The 17428-nt window shown below is 43.3% G+C and overlaps 1 long non-coding RNA gene across 1 annotated transcript in view; it reads right to left on the bottom strand.

Annotated features, from left to right (window-relative positions):
• Positions 1–2799: 2799 nt before the first annotated feature.
• Positions 2800–17428, bottom strand: part of LOC122813552 — a 387191-nt gene continuing 372562 nt past the window's right edge. Inside the window, exon 2 of the long non-coding RNA XR_006366707.1 lies at positions 2800–3451. This is a non-coding gene — a long non-coding RNA (uncharacterized LOC122813552). The remainder of the gene's footprint in view (positions 3452–17428) is intronic.

The raw sequence follows: 17428 nt of genomic DNA, 5'->3' as shown, positions 1-17428 counted from the left end.
TTAAGGGAGCATCCAGTAATTTAGCTTTAACATGGTCTGGCAAGTTTTGCTCCTTAAGCCAAGCATGCCTTCTAAGTTCAAACCCAGTGACAGTAGCCCTGCAAGATGCTTCTAAAAAGTCAAAAGCACATTGCAAAGTATGTTTACCAACTTGTTCTGCAGAATGCATTAAATCCTGAAATTCTGTGTGTTCAGCACAGTCAGGAATCAGCATCATTTCCTGTTTAAGTAGTCCCATAATATACTGATGGTACTTTAACATATGAAACTGGCAATTTAAAGCCCTAATGGCCAAAGTAGCAGAAGTGTATACCTTCTTACCCCATCTGTCAAAGGCTCTAGAATCTCTATCAGAAGGAGTAGGATTTTTGGCAGCAATAGCCTTAATGCCCTTTGGTCCTTGGGAAATGGTCTCTCGGTCCGCAGCAGGAATCTTAAAGAGGAACTTGTGAGAATCAGGTACTCTGTAATACCGGTCAGGTTTTCTGGGAGCTGAAGGTGAAGTGTCTGGGGAAAGGCTAGATTCCAAGAAAGCATCATTTACAATGTCCAGAACAGGAGGGATAGCTGAAGGCCTGCATTGAGGAAGAAGTAAGAATTCCCCAAGCCTCTTTTTGGAGTCAGAGTAATCCTGGCTTTCCCAGCGGAAATGCTCCCTAAGAGTGTGCAAGGTTTCACCAAAAGAAAAGTCCTCTGGAGTGGAAGCAGAGGGAATGAAATCATTTGCATCAGAATCCTCATAGGTAGATAAGGGCAAATCCTGGTAATCAGAAGAAACAGAAATATCTGATTCCTGATCAGAAGAATCAGAAGGGAAATCGGTTCTAGGTCTCTTAGAGGAGGAAGGCTGGCTTCCCCTAATTAAGGTAATAAGGTCTTCAGCCATTCTAAGCATTTGTTTTTAGGCATATGGGCCTGAGCATAGAGTTTGGACGTCGGTTTTCAAGGCGTGGTGTAAGTTTTAGGCCTGGATGAAGAAGATGGCATCTGTTTAACATGCAAGTCTGTAGGCCTGAATACACCCTCAGAAGCCGGTGCCTGCACAGCGACTCTGGACCCACCCAAGGTAGAAACATCCACAGGTTCTATAGTCGAAGAAGCACCAAGCAGCATACCAGACTCCGAATGGGTCTCAGTAGAGGCCTGCGAATCTGAAGTAGTGAGTATAAGGGGCTGCGAAAGCACCTCACTGAGTACCGGCGGACTGGCGACTAGCTTAATGGAAGCATCGTAGGCAGTTTTGGACCTATGAGGTCTGTCTCTGTCTTTATCTTTACTTTTTTTCGAAAGATCAGTTGTCGGATGGCTTACCGAAGCCATTTCAGAATACGGATAACAAGTACCAAAATAATTTGCTGCAAAAATAGCCTGACGACGAATAGCTCAGGGGTTGAACAAGGCACAAAACTGACAAGGGACATCGTGGTCTGGACCTAAGCAAGGAATGCAGTACGAATTAAAATCTTTATGAGGTATTTGTTTTCCACAAGTAAGACAATTGTTAACTTTTACTGACATTGTTTGGAGCAAGAAAAAAGATACCAAACGGGGTACTTATCTTTTTTATAAGACTTTGGTTCTGAAACTCGAAAATGAAAATTTCAGTAGTCGGCCGACGGGCACTTACGAACTGCTTCTGCTTTGGGCACCACACGGCAAGAAAGACTGATGTAATGGCGTCGGCTGCATGTTTTACACCCCCTGACGACCTGACATCATGGAAGGAGACAGCATCCGACGCAGGAATCCAAGACTCTGGTATTCATGCCGGCTGAGGGCTACCTGCAGGCAGATAACCCAAATGGGATGACTGCAACAGTGAAACACGAAGAACATTGACAGCTGGGAACGTCATGTGTAGGGCCCAGACAAGTAACACTGAGGGTGTGGAAATCCCAGTGTGGAATATGTTTGCCACAATGTTGGTAGTTGTTAGAATTCCCCCAACGGGGTACTTAACTATTTGACGTATTCACTCTGGCGCAGATTGACCAATGCTCATACTGGATGCTTCCTCAGACAGCAAGAAAGAACTGGGGTCATGACATCAGTGTCCACCAGTCATAGGAGGAGGGAAGAAATTTACTCTAATAGTGGGCTGGACAAGGGCCTTCACGCCAGGAAATCCCACAAATAACATCACTGTATTCCTGAAAAAAAATGCTCAAGTCTGCACACTCCAGTAAAAAAAAAAAAAAAAAACTGCTTCTGCAAAGAAAAATCCAGCTAAAGCCCTGCAACACAGGGACACCAGTATTTCATGCAATTCAAGTTTTTATTTTACTTTTCTGGGAGGGGGTGAAGAACATTATCAGAAAGACCAAGGTTTCTTTGCAATAAGGAGGGGGAAATTGGAAAAATATTTACCATCCCTCAACTAACTAGGCAACAAACAATATAATGTAAACATTTTCCACATGTGCCTGATGCGTTTAGCTATAAACCGACCACATACCTCAAAGTTCAGTGATTAAACACATTCAAGCACCACCCAAAATAAATACAGAAAGGTTTGCACTTACCCAGAGTCTACACTCTGAAGTCCAGTCTTGTCCACTTCAATTAACAAATGTTTCTCTTCAACTCTTTCAGTGCTGCAGTTCAGCTCCAAGCACCACCAAAGACCCTTATGCGACTTCTTGGAAGGGAGAAGGGGTGGGGGGCAAAGAATAAAAAATTCAATTCTGAATTTTGCAACTAGAAGTGAAGCTCCAGAAGCAGCACTTCTGGCTGAAGGAACCGTATCTTTTCCCTTAGTGTTTCATGGTAAAGTCTTCCAGGACATGCTTCAAAAAAATGTTGAAGAAACTACAGAGCTAACTGAAATGGAGGAAATTAGTCCTTGCGTTCACCTCATTAAATTCTATTTGGAGGCAAATCTACAAGTCAGAACTACTCATTAAAGCAACAGAACAGTTGCCAAATTAGCAAGGTGCAACTCAACTTAACCTCATCTTCCAAGAGGACGGAAGTCAGGAGTCTTTTCACAAGTACATGTCTGCAGTAAGTGGTCATCAAATTGTATGACCTTTCAGCTGCACATCAAGAGGGTGATACTTGCTTGTAATACTGAAATACTTGTAACCCACAATTTCAAAAATCGTCTCAATACTACAAAATCAATTTCATTTTTTCTGTTGCTTATAAAATACATAAGGCTTTCAGCTCAAAGACACGAGGCAGTTAATTGCAGATGAAACCCAGCATCAAAATCCTCGAGCCAATGAAATGGATACTGATGTGTGTATGGATTTATTACAAAACTGAGCGAGCAGGAACAGTAATCCAAATGCAAATGCAACTTTCAGATTAAAAATATCCACAAACTGGCATCAATTCTGGAAGATCTTGGCTTCAGTGCTCAACTATTCAAACGTGGCAGAACTTCATTAATGCATCAAACCAACTCTGGTTCTTCAGTAACAAATGGAAATATGCTCATTTGCAATACCTAAAAGAAAAAAGAAAAATAATTAGAACTTCTGCCTGGGGAACTGCTCAAACATACTAACTAACCAAACCTGCAAATTGATATACGCAAGAATTCTGAACCTATAAAACAAACAAAACTGCATCATTTGCAAAGGATGAGACCAAGAATTGCTTAAATGTGAGAAATACCCACTTCATCTCTGAATTCCCCAAACTCATGCTGTAGTCCACTAACTGCAAACAAATCAATGTGGTATATCCCTTTACTGGATTCAAGTTAATGTAACACTACGTCAAATGGTGCAATTCAACTGCTGTATTTAGGCTATACGTCTGCATGGGGGGAGAGGGGGGGTTCAAACTACACTTTTTTTTTTTTTTTTAAAGAAAATTTTTATTAATTTAATATATTTACAATATATACACAAAGGAAAAAATTCAACATCACACATTATACAATGACAGGAATACAGTGAATCAAGGTAATCTTATACAATTAACAGCCTTAGTATTTCAGTAGCAACATTTCAAGGTAGAAAACAATGAAGAGTGGCACTGCAAAAAAACAGTAAATCGAAAAGTAATGCCAAGGACCAAGGACTAAACTCCACAAAAGTTTATTCACTCAACCAGGAGCACACGAAAATCCACATTAACGCTTTCAAGGTAATCACAACAAAAACCTTAGTATGCTTTAGAGATCTTATACTGATCACTTATTTTTCAGTTTTACATGGTACTGCTGATAAATTTAAAAATTCTTTGGAAGAGTCCGATTTCCAATTTTTTGTAATAATTTTTCTAGCAACTGCCACGTGAGCCCAAAACATTTTTTTGCCGTTTGGCTTTAACAGATACATGAAGTGGAAATTTCATTAGTATTATTGATCTAGTTAAAGATATGCACTTATGATAATGTTCCGTCTGTGTTTCCCATCCTCTATCCTTGACCTTTGGGTACTCTGTTCTGATCTTCGGAACTAGCTCTGCCTTTATACAGCTCTCTCCAGCAAAAACTCTCGATCCAAGACTCTACCCAAAACACCCCTCTCCATATCACCTCAGATAGAGTTTGCAGCAACCACATATTAACACAGACGAATTTACAAACATGAAAAAAACATGTCCAAGGTCAAACCTAATAAAGCAACCAGGACAAGCTTCCAATCCTCCAGGAAGTCAACATGAGGGGGAAGAAGGGTGGGGTGTCAAGGACAGATGAAGATCAGCAATGGAATGTTTTGGGAAGTACATAAATTCTTTATCTGATGGTGTCAATCATCTATCCTTGGCCTCCGGGACAGTCCCCATCTACTTTAGGCCCTGGGGGGCCTTGTGGAAGGATATTCCTGAGAACTACAGAACCAAAATAGCCTCTTCTGCTGGAGACCAGATCCAATTTATAATGAGTGGTAAAAAGGTATGTGGAGTAGCCCATATTACTGCTGCACATATCTCATCCATGGAAGCTAGCTAACATGGCTACTGATCTGGTGCAATGCGCTCACAGGTGCAGGTAACTGGAGATTCTTATTATTATACATACAAGTAATACAGTCTCTTAGCCATTTTGACTGTGTAACTCTTCAAAACAATTTTCCTAGACTTGGACTGGAGAATGAGAAACAACTGGTCTGATTTTCTAGATTCTTTAGTTTTGAGGTAGAAATGTAATTGTCTGAATTGTCCAGCAAGTGTAAGCAATATTCACCTTTGTTAAAAAAATTGGGAGAGAAAACAGGCAGGTCAATAGTTTTGATTAATACTGGATTCTAAGACCACCTTAGGAAGGAAGGATGGGTTGGTTCCGAGTGAAACTCTAGCCTTAAGAAAAAACAAATAAGGGGGTTTTGAGCATAAGGCTTGAATCTCAGAAATTTGCCTGGCAGAGATAATGGCCATCAGAAAAACAGTTTTCCATGACAGAAATTTTAAATGACATGTAGCTGCTGGTGCAAACTGGAGCACCCCCCCCCCCCCGACTGCAAAACCAAGGTCAGATCCCAAGGGACTAGAGGGTCTTTAAATGGAGGCTTTAATCGCAAAACTCCTTTTAGGAATCCTTTAATCTATGGGAAATTAGTGAATGGCCTTCGAAGCTTTTATGGAAATTAGAGATGGCAGCTAACTGGACCCTAACAGTGGAGGCAGACGTTCCTTGATCAAAAAGTGTGGCTAAAAATTCCAAAATTTTCTCCACCAGTGCAGAGAAGGGGTAAAGATCATTATCCCATGACCAAATCGAAAATCTCTTCCACTTGCCAAGGTAGAGTTACTGGCAGATGGTCTATGGGAAGCCAGTAGAATTTTTTGAACTGCGGAAGGTAAATTATTCTGTCCGGCGACTAATGGAATTGGAGGAACAAAGCTGTAAGCTTGAGGTTTTGAAGACTGGGGTGCACCAGTCCCTGTGGGTGAGACATGTCTGGAACTGGGTCCAGAATCCATAGATGGTGAATTAGGCGAGGCCATAGGAAGGGGAACCAAACCTGTCGAGGCCATAAAGGTGCAATGAGGATCACTATGCTTCTCAACCTGCTTGCTTTCTTCAAAAAAGAGGGGAATTAGAGGGAAAGGGGGAAAAGGTATAAAGTAGACCAGAGGGCCAATCGAGAAGAGCATCTCTCAGGAAGTCCCTTTGAGGGGGGGATTAGGGTAAAGCAGTTTCTGCATTTGTTGTTCATGGCTGATTCAAAGAGGTTGCAGAAAGGCTGACCCCAGCGATGAAAAATCTCAATCACCTGTGATTGAGAGACCACTCATGAGGGGAGAGAATACATCTATTCAATTTGTCCTCCATCAAGTTTAACCTCTCTGGGATGTGCAATGCTATTAGAAAGCAGTTGGAGGAAATTGCCCATTGCCACACACTGAGTGCTTCCCAACACAGGGGTTAAGGTTTGGTTCTACCCTGCTTGTTGATATACCAGACCACCATCATGTTGTCTGACTGAACTGCAACTGTTTCTAGAAGGAGGATGCACTGAAAGGCCTGCAATGCTAACAGTACTGTCCTCAATTCTGTGACAATGATGTGCAGGCTGGCCTACAGCAGGGACCAAGTGCCTTAGACTGTTCTTACCAGATAATGTCCACAACCTAATCTGGGAGGCATCCATGGTCACTACAGCCTTGGGCTGAAGGGGAACGAAGGGATGGCCCAAAACAGGATAAGTCCTTCTTGCAGCAATTGGTGATAAGAACCAAGTACATCACTGGATGAGTCAGAATAGACCACTGAGATGTTAGAAACCATTGTAGCAGCCGCATGTGAAACCTCACTAGAGGAACCAAGGTAATATTTACCACCATGGATCCTAAAGCTTGGAGGACAACAAGTGCAGGAACTTTCTTTGGAGAAATGGCTTGTACTAGAGATCTTATCTTCTGTAGTATGTGAAGAGGAAGGAAAGCTACACAAGAGACTGTATTCAGATAAGCTCCTATGAACTCTAGATCTTGAGTGGGACTTGGCGGAGATTTTCACGGACTCACTGTGATGCCCCAAACAAGCAAACAGGTACAGAATGACGTCTGTCGCTTGAAGTAGTAAATGCCTGGTGGAAGCGGTGATGAGACAGTCGTAGACAGTAGAAAAGGAAACACCCGAAATTAGTGCAGCCTCAGTGAGCTGTGACTGCTGCCAGATATTTGGGGAACACCCAAGGGGTTGTGGTGAGACCAAAAGGCAGCACTATGAACTGAAAGTGACTGGCTCCTAGCTGAAAGAGGAGGAACCTTCTGGAGCATTTGTCCATTTTTGTGTGTTAACAGTCTTGAAAGCCTATGGAGCACATCCAATCATTTCCTTCTAAAACGGAAGTTTAAACTGAAGTGTGACCATCTGGAATTTTGCTTACTGAATGAACTTGTTCAGAAGGCTGACATAAAATTGGTCTCAAATCCCTTGTCTTTTTTGGCAATAAAAAGAACCTTGACCAAAATCCACATACTATCTGGTCTGGCGGGACTTCCTGGATGGCTCTTCTATAGCAGCTTTTGAATCTCTAGGGCTGCTTGGTCTCTCTGATGAGGTGGATCATCAAGGAGTCTTCATTTTGATCTTGGAAAAAGGGTAAAGTCGATATAATAACCTCTAGCAATAATTCTCTGCACTCAAGCATCTAAAGTTATTTGTTGCCAGGCTGCTGAATGCAGTGAAAATCTTGCCCAGACTGCTTTGAGAGGCAAGCAATCAGGCCCCCTTTCAGGACCGCTGGTAGGCTGCTCAGAGAAGGAATCGCAGGACACCCGATTCTGCGGGCTACCTCGGCCTCTGGGTCGGGGGTTGTCCATTACAGCTCCCCCCTCTGCCCAGAGGGAAGACTCCACAGTGTGTGTCCTGAAAAGGTCTTTGGAATTTTCTGAACCACATCCTTCCACTCCTCAGATTCCTACAGTAGGATAATTGGGGAGCAGAAAAAGTACAGTTGTGTACACTTACCATAAATGTAGATGTTAGAGTGTATTCACTGTTGCAGTCATTACATTCGGGTAATCTGCTAGCAGGCTGCCCTCAGTCGGACTGATTAACAAAGTCTTTGGTCCTGCATCGGTTGCTGTCCCTTCTTTCATGACGTCAGGTCGTCAAGGTTATAAAACATTCAGCAGACGCCATTACACTAGTTTTTCTTGTCCCAGATGTCAGGTGACCCCCAAATGGGGAGCCAAAAAAAAAAAAAAAATATATATATATATATATGTATATATATGTATACACGTAATTTAAAACACAAAAAGTACATCTCCAAACAAAAGCAAATACACCAAAATGGCTTATAAGTGTAGTTAAAAAAAAGTAGACACATAAGAGAAAAAAAACGGGGCTGGAGGGTAATCAGGACTGCAACAGTGAATACACTCGAACATCTACATTTATGGTAAATGTACACAACTGTACTAAGTTCTTAGTGTTTCACTGTTGCAGTCATTACATTTGGGTAGATTCCCAAAGTTATGGTTGGGAGGATGGATTTATACAGCAGTAGGACCAGCTATAAAGGCCCTCCAAAACAGCAGTGGCAAAGCCAGCTCTGGATTTAGAGAAAAGCAATATTTGGTGAAAGTATGAACAGAGCTCCAGGTAGCAGCTTCTAGAATATCCCTGGTAGGAACATCTCTGAGAAAGGCTGTTGAAGTAGATGCAGCCCTGGTGGAATGGGATCCGATCCCCTGGGGGATAGTTTTTCCATGGTGCCTACAGCAGAAACAAATATAATGGCTTATCCATTTGGAAATGGGTTTGCTTTGAAATAGCCTTTCCCTCTGCCCCTGCAGCAAATGCTACCAGCAGTTGTTCAGATTTTCTTTGAGATTTAGTCCTGTTCAAGTAAAATCTAAGTCGTCTGTGTACATCCAATGAATGCAGAATCCGTTCCCCCTTGCTCTGTGGATTGGTAAAGAAAGTTGGTAAATGAATGGACTGATTAAGAGCCACACTGGATATCACCTTGGGCATGAAGGATGGGTCGGTCCTGAAAGATGCCCTGTCCACATGAAAAATGATGAAAGGCTCCACTGCCTAAGAGCCTGTAATTCGGAAATCCTTCTAGCTGAAGTGACTGCTAAAAGGAAAGCTGTTTTCCAGCAGAGAAATTTTAAGTCTGCAGTAGCAGCTGGCTCAAAAGGAGGAAGAGTGAGTTTCTTCAATACAAAATTAAGATCCAGGGGTTGGAGCTCTCCTGGGTGGTCTATAGTTTCTGGCCCCTCTGAGATACTGCTTTAGCAGAGGATGAGAAAAGAGGGGAGGTTCTATGTTGTAATGAGCTGTAATGGCTGAGGCATGGATTTTTATGGAAGAAAAGGACAAGCCCTTGTGAAGCATCTCAGTTAAGTATTGCAAAATCTGAGGAATGTTGGGCACTGCTGTGCTTATCCCTTGAGATTGATTCCAGGCACAGAACCTTTTCCATTTGTCAGCATAAGATTTTCTAGTACTAGGTCTTCTCGCCTCCAAAATGACATCCATCACAGGTTTGCTGAGGGATGCTAAGGGTGCATTTATGTGATTAGCCACGCTGCAAGATTTAAAGTTTGGAGCTGAGGGTGCAGAGGTTGGTTGTTCTGCTAAGACAGTAAGGAAGCTGCCTGAGGCAGGTGCCACGGTGAAATGTGCGACACACTGCGCAGGAGTGGGTACCAGTGTTGGCGAGGCCAGTCTGGAGCAATCAAAATCATTTTTGGTTTGTCCTGATTGACTTTTAGTAGAACTTTGGAGGGCAGAAGGAGAAAGGCATAGACTCATAGGTTTTTCCAGCTGAAGGACAGAGCATCCACTTTCCAGGCCTTTTTGTGATGAGTTCTTGTGCAAAATCTGTCCAACTGATAGTTCTGGGGTGAGGCAAAAAGATCTACGTCTGGACTCCCCCATTTGCGTGTCAACATGTTGAAAATCCGTGGTTCCAGTTTCCATTTGTGTGAGTCCATGAGTGTTTTGCTTAGTTCGTCTGCCAGAAAATTCAGCCTTCCTGACAGGAATTGAGCTTGTTATTGTACATGATAGCTCAAGGCCGTGTTCCACAATGCCATGGCTAATCTGCAGAGGGGGTAGGAGTGTATGTGCCCCGCTGCTTGTTTATGTACCACATAACCGTGGTGCTGTCCGTCTTTAACAGTAATTGTCCTGGATGAAGGCAGCCTTTGAAGGCCGTCAGTGCATTCTGTACAGCTAGCATTTCTTTTTGATTTATATGAAAGTGCATTTGCTTTGGACTCCCATTTGCCCTGAATGCACTTCCCTGCCAGATGAGCCCCCCAAGCATAGTCTGATGAGTCTGCAGTTAGGGTTTGGTCGGCAGGAGGTGGTGTGAATGGCAGCCCCTTGTTCTGGTGGCAAGCCTCTGCCAACCATAGGAACTCTACGCGCAGGCATAGTATGATACGAATCACTGTTTCCAGGCTGTAACAATGTTGACTCCATAGACTTTTTAAATACCACTGAAGTTTCCTCATATGCAGTCTTGCATATAGAATTAAAAGAATGCAGTAGGCCATAAACCCCAAGGCTTGCAGTATTTGCCTTGCAGAAAGCAGGGTTTTTGTGGCCACCTGTTTGAAGTACTTCACCAAACGAATTTGTTTTTCTGGCGTAAGTAAAGCCATCTGGGCAGTTGTATTCAAGCTTGCACCCAGGAATATAAATTTCTGAGAGGGTACCAGTTGTGATTTATTTTCGTTTATAGTGTACCCTACACAAGTTAGAACCCTTTGTACAAATGCCAGATGTTTTAGAAGAATGTCCTTGTTTTCTGCCTAAATTAGACAATTGTCCAGGTATGGATATATTTGAATATTTCTTTGCCTGCAAAATGCAATTACTGGAGCCAGGCACTTTCTAAAGACCCTGGGCGCAGTAGATAATCCAAAGGGCAGTGCACAGAACTGGTAATGCAAGTAGCCTGCTTTGAAGCGGAGGTATCATCTGCAAGATTCCCTGATTAGGATATGCAGGTAAGCATCTTTTAAATCTAGAGTTGCCAACCAGGCATCTTTTCCTAGCATAGGAAGTAACTGGTGAAGAGTCAGCATCTTGAATTTTGGAATGTCCAGAAAGGTGTTTAGAGTAGATAAGTCCAGAATCAGATGCCATGATTTGTCTTTTCTGGGTACCCGGAAAAGTCTTGAATAGAAATCGTGTCTCTTTTCCTCTTCTGGTACTAGCTGAATAACCCCCTATGCTCATGAGGGAAAGTACTTGTTTCTGGGCCTCTGCCCACTGATTTGGGGGCAGGTCTGGCCATCCATTTGCAGTTGGCAATGTGTGGAAATGAAATCTGTATCCCTGGGATACTATATTTAAAACCCATCTGTCCTCGGTTATAAGTTGCCAGCTTTTTACATGAAGAGCCAGTTTTCCCCCCAAAAGGATGGCTAAAAGGTAAGTGCTTGGGAAGTGTAGAGGGAAGTCACTGAGACTGCTTACCATAGGGAGGTGGTCTTGTTGTTTCCAGATTTGGAAGAGGAGGCACCCCATTGCTTAGTTCTGAAAGTCCCTTGGGACTGTAACCTGGTGCTTTTGGAATGTCTGAGCTTGACTTGAGTGGCTCTCGAAGGAACTGGAAAGGATCAGTTCTTAGTACACCAGTGCCTACTAAATCTTGGAGGTTGCACTTGTAAGAAATCTTTCACAGTTTGCATAGATTTAGCTTGATCTTCCATCTGTTTTAGAACTTCTTCAGCCTTATTACCAAAGAGATGGTCCTGTTGCAAAGGAGCGTCCAAAATTTTGCTCCAACATGATCAGGCAGAGAATGCTCTGTGAGCCAAGCATGCCTTCTTAGCACAGACTCAGTTACAGCAAGCCCTGCAAGAGGCCTCCAAAGAATCAAAACCACTATGTATGTTTTCCGACTTGTTCAGCTGAATGCAACAGGTCCTGTAAATCTTTATTTTACACACAGTCAAAAATCATCATTTTCTGTTTAAGCAGTCCCATGATATGCTGCTGATATTTTAGCATATGGAATTGAAAGTATAAAGCCCTGATTGCCAAGGTTGCAAAAGTGTAGACCTTCTTACCCCATCTAACCAGCTTCCTGGAATCTCTATCAGAAGGGGTAGGATTTTTAGCAGTAGAAGCCTCAATGCCTTTGGGGCCCTGAGAAATGGTTTCAGGATCCGCAACAGGATTTTTGAAAAGGAATTTGTGGGAGTCAGGAACCATGTAGTATCTGTCTGGCTTACAAGGAGCCAGAGGCAAAGAATCAGGAGCCATAATAGAGTCTGAGAACACATCATTACAATGTCTAGTACTGGAGGTATAGCCAAAGGCTTATGCTGAGGAAGAAGAAAATCCATAAGCCTCTTTTTAGATTCAGAAAAATCCTGACTTTCCCAGTGGAATTGTTCCCTTAAGGTATGTAAAGTTCCCCAAAAAAAAAATCCTGAGGGGAAGAAGCAGGAGTGGAAACCTTTGCATCAGAGTCATAAGTAGGTATAGACAATTCCTGTTCATTATAAGAGTCACAAGAAATAGAATCCTGTTCAGAAGATTCATAGTCACTATCTTACCTAGGCCTCCTAGAAAGAGGGGGTGGGGTTGGCTAACCCTGATTAGCGTAATTAAATCTTCAGCCATTTTCATAATTTGTTTTTTAGGCATAGGGGCATTCACATGTGGCCTAGGCATCAGTTTTTTAGACATAGTTTGAGATTTTGGCCTTAATATTGAAGATGGCGTTGGTTTAATATACAAATATGTAGGCCTGAATACACCCTCATAAACCGGTGCCTGCACAGCGGCTCCGGACCCATCCAAGGTAGAGACATCCGCGGGTTCCATATGTGAAGCAACTCGCGGCATACCGGACTCCGAATGAGTCTCAGTAGAGGCCTGCGAATGAGAAGTAGCGGGTATGAGGGGCTGCGAAAGTGCCTCACTGAGTACCAGTGAACTGGTGACTGGCTTAGGAAAAGTGTTGTCGGCAGTTTTGGACCTCAACGGCCTGTCTTTCTTCGAGTTTTTTTTAGGTATTCCGGTAGTCTGATTACTAACAGATGTCATTTCTGGATAATTAAATCATGAGCCAAAATATTTAGAAGCAAAAATGTACCGACGACAGATAGTGCGTTAATTAAATAAAGCACAGAACCGACAGCAAGATACGTCATGGTCAGGGCCTAGGCAAGGAAAACAGTACAAATGAAAATCCTTATGAGGTATTTGCGTCCCACAAGTAATACAATTATTAACTTTTACTGACATCGGTAAGGAGCCAGAAAAAGTTTCCACAACAGGGTACTTAGCTTTTAGTTGAAGACTTTGGTTCTGAAACTCGAAAAAGTACAGTTTTGTACCTACCATAAATGTAGATGTCCGATAGGTATGCATCTGCAGTCATCACATATGGGTTGTCCTGCCTCAGGCAGCCCTTCGGTTGACCAGATTCCAAAGGCTGGGTCTGGCCTCGGCTGATGTCGCACTTTCCCTGACGTCAGAGCGTCTGGGGTATAAAAGCATCAGCCGACGGCATTTTCCTCAGTTTTTCTTGCCCCAGATGCCAGGTGCCCTCTAAGGAAGGCTAAAATTTGGAGATATGCATTGCAAAAACAAATCCAAACATGCACAGTACTATAAAAACAAATACACCATAAAAGATCCCCCCCAGCTAGCTATAAGAGGGGTAAGTACCCAAGAAGTATACCACAGAGGGGAAGGAGGGTAAACCTGACTGCAGATGCATACCTATCGGACATCTACATTTATGGTAGGTACAAAACTGTACTATGTCCTTCAAGGATGCATCTGCAGTCATTACATATGGGTAGAATACCATAGCCAATCTGGGGGTGGAGGTACTAAGTAAAGGATGGTGTAGCTAAGATACCCTGCAGGACTGCCGTAGCAAAGCCTGCTCTGGATCTGGAGTATAAAGGTAAATTGTAATGCTTGGCAAATGTATGCACGGAGCTCCATGTAGCAGCTTCTAAAATGTCCTTGGTAGCCACCCCTCTTAAGAAGGCTGTGGTGGTGGCTGTGGCTCTCGTGGAATGAGGTCTAATGTTAGCTGGCACAGTTTTTCCATGAAAGGAGTAACAAAAACTAATGCAATTTCCTATCCATTTTGAAATTGTCTGTTTGGAAATTGCTTTTCCTTGTGCCCCAGCAGCATATGCTACAAACAGCTGGTCAGTCTTTCTGTAACTTTTAGTTCTGTCCAAGTAGTAGCGCAACTGTCTGTGTATGTCCAGGGTGTGCAGAAGTTTCTCCCCTTTATTTTGTGGTTGTGGGAAGAATGTAGGCAAGTGAATAGCTTGGTTCAAAGATACCCTGGATACCACCTTTGGCATAAATGTAGGATTGGTTCTCAATGAAACTCTGTCCTGATGAAAGATAAGAAATGGCTGTACTGCCATTAGAGCTTGTAACTCAGATACTCTTCTTGCTGAGGTTATGGCCAGAAGAAAGGCAGTTTTCCAAGACAGAAACTGTAGATCTGCAGATGCTGCTGGTTCAAAGGGAGGAAGCGTTAGTTTTTCCAACACAAAGTTAAGGTCCCAAGTAGGTAGAGGTGGTTTCCTTGGAGGATTGATGTTTTTGATTCCTCTTAGAAACTGTCTCAGGAGAGGATGAGAGAAGACAGGTGGATTAACATTGTATTCTGCTGAAATTGCTGAGGCATATATCTTAATGGAAGAGTAAGACAGGCCGTTGTGGAACAATTCTGCCAAATATTCCAGTATATGTGCCATGCTAATCACTGTCACATCTAGGCCCTTTGTTGTGTTCCAAGTGTGAAATCTTTTCCATTTTGCTGAATATGCCTTCCTTGTGGAAGGCCGTCGAGCTTCCATAATAATATCCTTCACTCTCTGGGATAGCTTATCCTGAGGAGGAGTCATGGTATCTTCCAGGCAGTTAGCTGCAAGGTTTTCAGGTTGGAATGCAGAGTCTTGAAATTGTGCTGCGTCAGTAGAAGTGGCCATAGGGGGAGAGGCCACGGTTTCGTCTGTGACATGCTCTTTAACAGTGGGTACCAGTGCTGTCTTGGCCAGTTTGCAGCTATCAGAATCACTCTGGGCTGCTCTGTCCTGATCTTCAGTAAGACCTTGGTCACTAATGGGAGAGGTGGAAAAGCATACACTGTTAGAGCTTTCCAGCTGAAAGAGAGACAGCGTCCACTTTCCATGCTTGTGGGTGGTATGTCCTTGAGCAGAATTTCTTCAGTTGATGATTGTGGGGGGAGGCGAACAGATCTATTTCCGGCCTTCCCCATGATTGTGTTATGAGTAAGATGATGTCTGGGTGCAGCATCCATTCGTGTGCAACCATGATATTTCTGCTTAAGCTGTCTGCCAGTATATTTTCTTTCCCTGGCACGAACTGGGACTGCAGCTGTATATTGAGTTGCAAGGAAAGTTCCCATAGATTCATTGCCAGTCTGCAAAGAGGGTAGGAATGGGTGCCTCCTTGCTTGTTTATGTACCACTTAACTGTGGTGTTGTCTGTCCTTATGAGTAGGTGGCCTTCATGAAGAAAAAGTTTGAAGGCCTCGATTGCTTGTATCACTGCCAGCATTTCCTTTTGGTTTATGTGCATGCGGCAGCTCTCTTTGTGACCATAGCCCTTGGATACATCTGCCCTCCATGTGTGCTCCCCAACCTTGGTCTGAAGCGTCCGTAGTGATGGTTTGGTTGGCTCTTGGCTTGCTGAAGGGCAACCCGCTGTTCGACTGGCAGGCTTGAGCCCACCACAGAAATTCCTTTTGGAGGCATGGAATGAGTGGGATCAAGGTTTCTAAGCTGTGACTGTGCTGAGTCCATAAACTCCTTAGGTACCACTGTAATTTTCTCATATGCAGCCTTGCTTGTGGGATCAGAAGAATGCAAGATGCCATGTAACCCAGGGCCTGCAGGATTTTCCTTGCAGTCAGCTGAGTTTGTCTTGTCAGATTCTTGAAGTAATCCGGTAGTTGTTTTTGTTTTTCTTCTGTGAGAAAGGCCATTTGCGTGGTTGTGTCTAGATCCGCACCCAGAAAAGTTATTCTTTGGGATGGAACAAGTCTTGATTTGTGGATGTTGACTGTATATCCCAAGGCCTGCAGTAGGTGGATGGCATAATCCAAGTCCTTTAACAAAGTTTGCTTGCTGTCCGCTTGTATAAGGCAGTCGTCCAGATATGGGTAAATTTGAATCCCCTGAAGTCTGCAATGTGCAATTACTGATGCCAGGCATTTCGTGAATACTCTGGGCGCAGTAGATAAGCCAAAGGGCAATGTTGAGAATTGATAATGCTCTGACCCTGCAAGAAATCTAAGGTGTCTTCTGCAACTTTGTCTGACAGGGACATGCAGGTATGCCTCCTTGAGATCTAGAGTCACCAGCCAAGACCCCTTGCCCAGCATGGGAAGGAGTTGCTGTAGAGTCAGCATTTTGAATTTTGGCACAATGAGATAAGTATTCAGTGCGGACAAGTCGAGAATAGGCCTCCATTGATTTTCTTTTCTTGGAACAAGGAATAATCTAGAGTAAAATCCTTGGCCTTGTTCTGAGAGGTACCCTTTTCTATAGCTTTCATTTGTATTAAGTTGGAAATTTGTTTCAAAGCCTCTGCCCTCTGATTTGGTGGCAGGTCTGGCATGCCTTTTCTTTTTGGCAATGTGTGGAAATGGAACCTGTATCCTTTGTCTATTATTTGCAGTGTCCATGTGTCCCTTGTAATGCTGTGCCAATTTTTTGAAAATAAAGAAAGCTTTCCGCCCAAAGGTGCTTCTAATTGAGCCCTTGTCGGCGGAGTCAAAACAAAGTCATTGAGTCTGTCCTGGTGTAGCAGTTGTAGTTCCTGCACTACCTCTCTGGTTGGGAGGCTGCCATTGACGGCCTCTGTAGGAGCCTCTACCTTGCCCTCTACCTCTGGCACACCTATTCCTGCCTCTCTGAGATCTGTCCGAGTCCGGAAAGGACCAATTCTTAGTAGGCCAATTTCTGCTGAATCTCGGTTGTTGGACTTGCAGAAAGTCTTTGACTGTTTGCACAGATTTTGCCTTTTCTTCAAATTTCTTTAAAACCTCTTGAGCCGTAGAACCAAATAATTTTTGCTTTTCCATAGGAGCATCCAAAAGCTTAGCTTTAACATGGTCTGGCAGAGATCATTCCTTCAGCCAGGCATGCCTACGTATGACTGCACCTGTCATAGCTGACCTACATGAAGCTTCCAATGCATCATAACCACACTGCAAGAAATGGTTACTAACCTGCTGGGAGTTATGTACCAGATCCTGAAGGGATTTGCGATCAAGGGGTTCAGAAGAAGACAGTTTCGTATGCAATTCGTCTAACAAATACTCTTGGTACTGTATCATATGAAATTGACAATTTAATGGCCTCATGGAAAGAGTTGCAGAAGTATACACTTTCTTACCCCATCTCTCTAAAGCTCTGGACTCCCTTTCAGAGGGTAGAGGATTCCTAGCAGTGGCAGCTGCAACCCCTTTTGGGCCCTGGGAAATAGTTTCTGGATCAGCAGAGTGGGCCTTGTACAGGTGTAGATGCGAGTCCG

This window comes from Protopterus annectens, chromosome 10.part0, assembly GCF_019279795.1.
Source record: "Protopterus annectens isolate FY-2018-M chromosome 10.part0, PAN1.0, whole genome shotgun sequence".
NCBI lineage: Eukaryota > Metazoa > Chordata > Ceratodontiformes > Protopteridae > Protopterus > Protopterus annectens.
The sequence above is the reverse complement of the archived record's forward strand: the minus strand, read 5'-3'. Positions and strand labels throughout refer to the sequence as shown.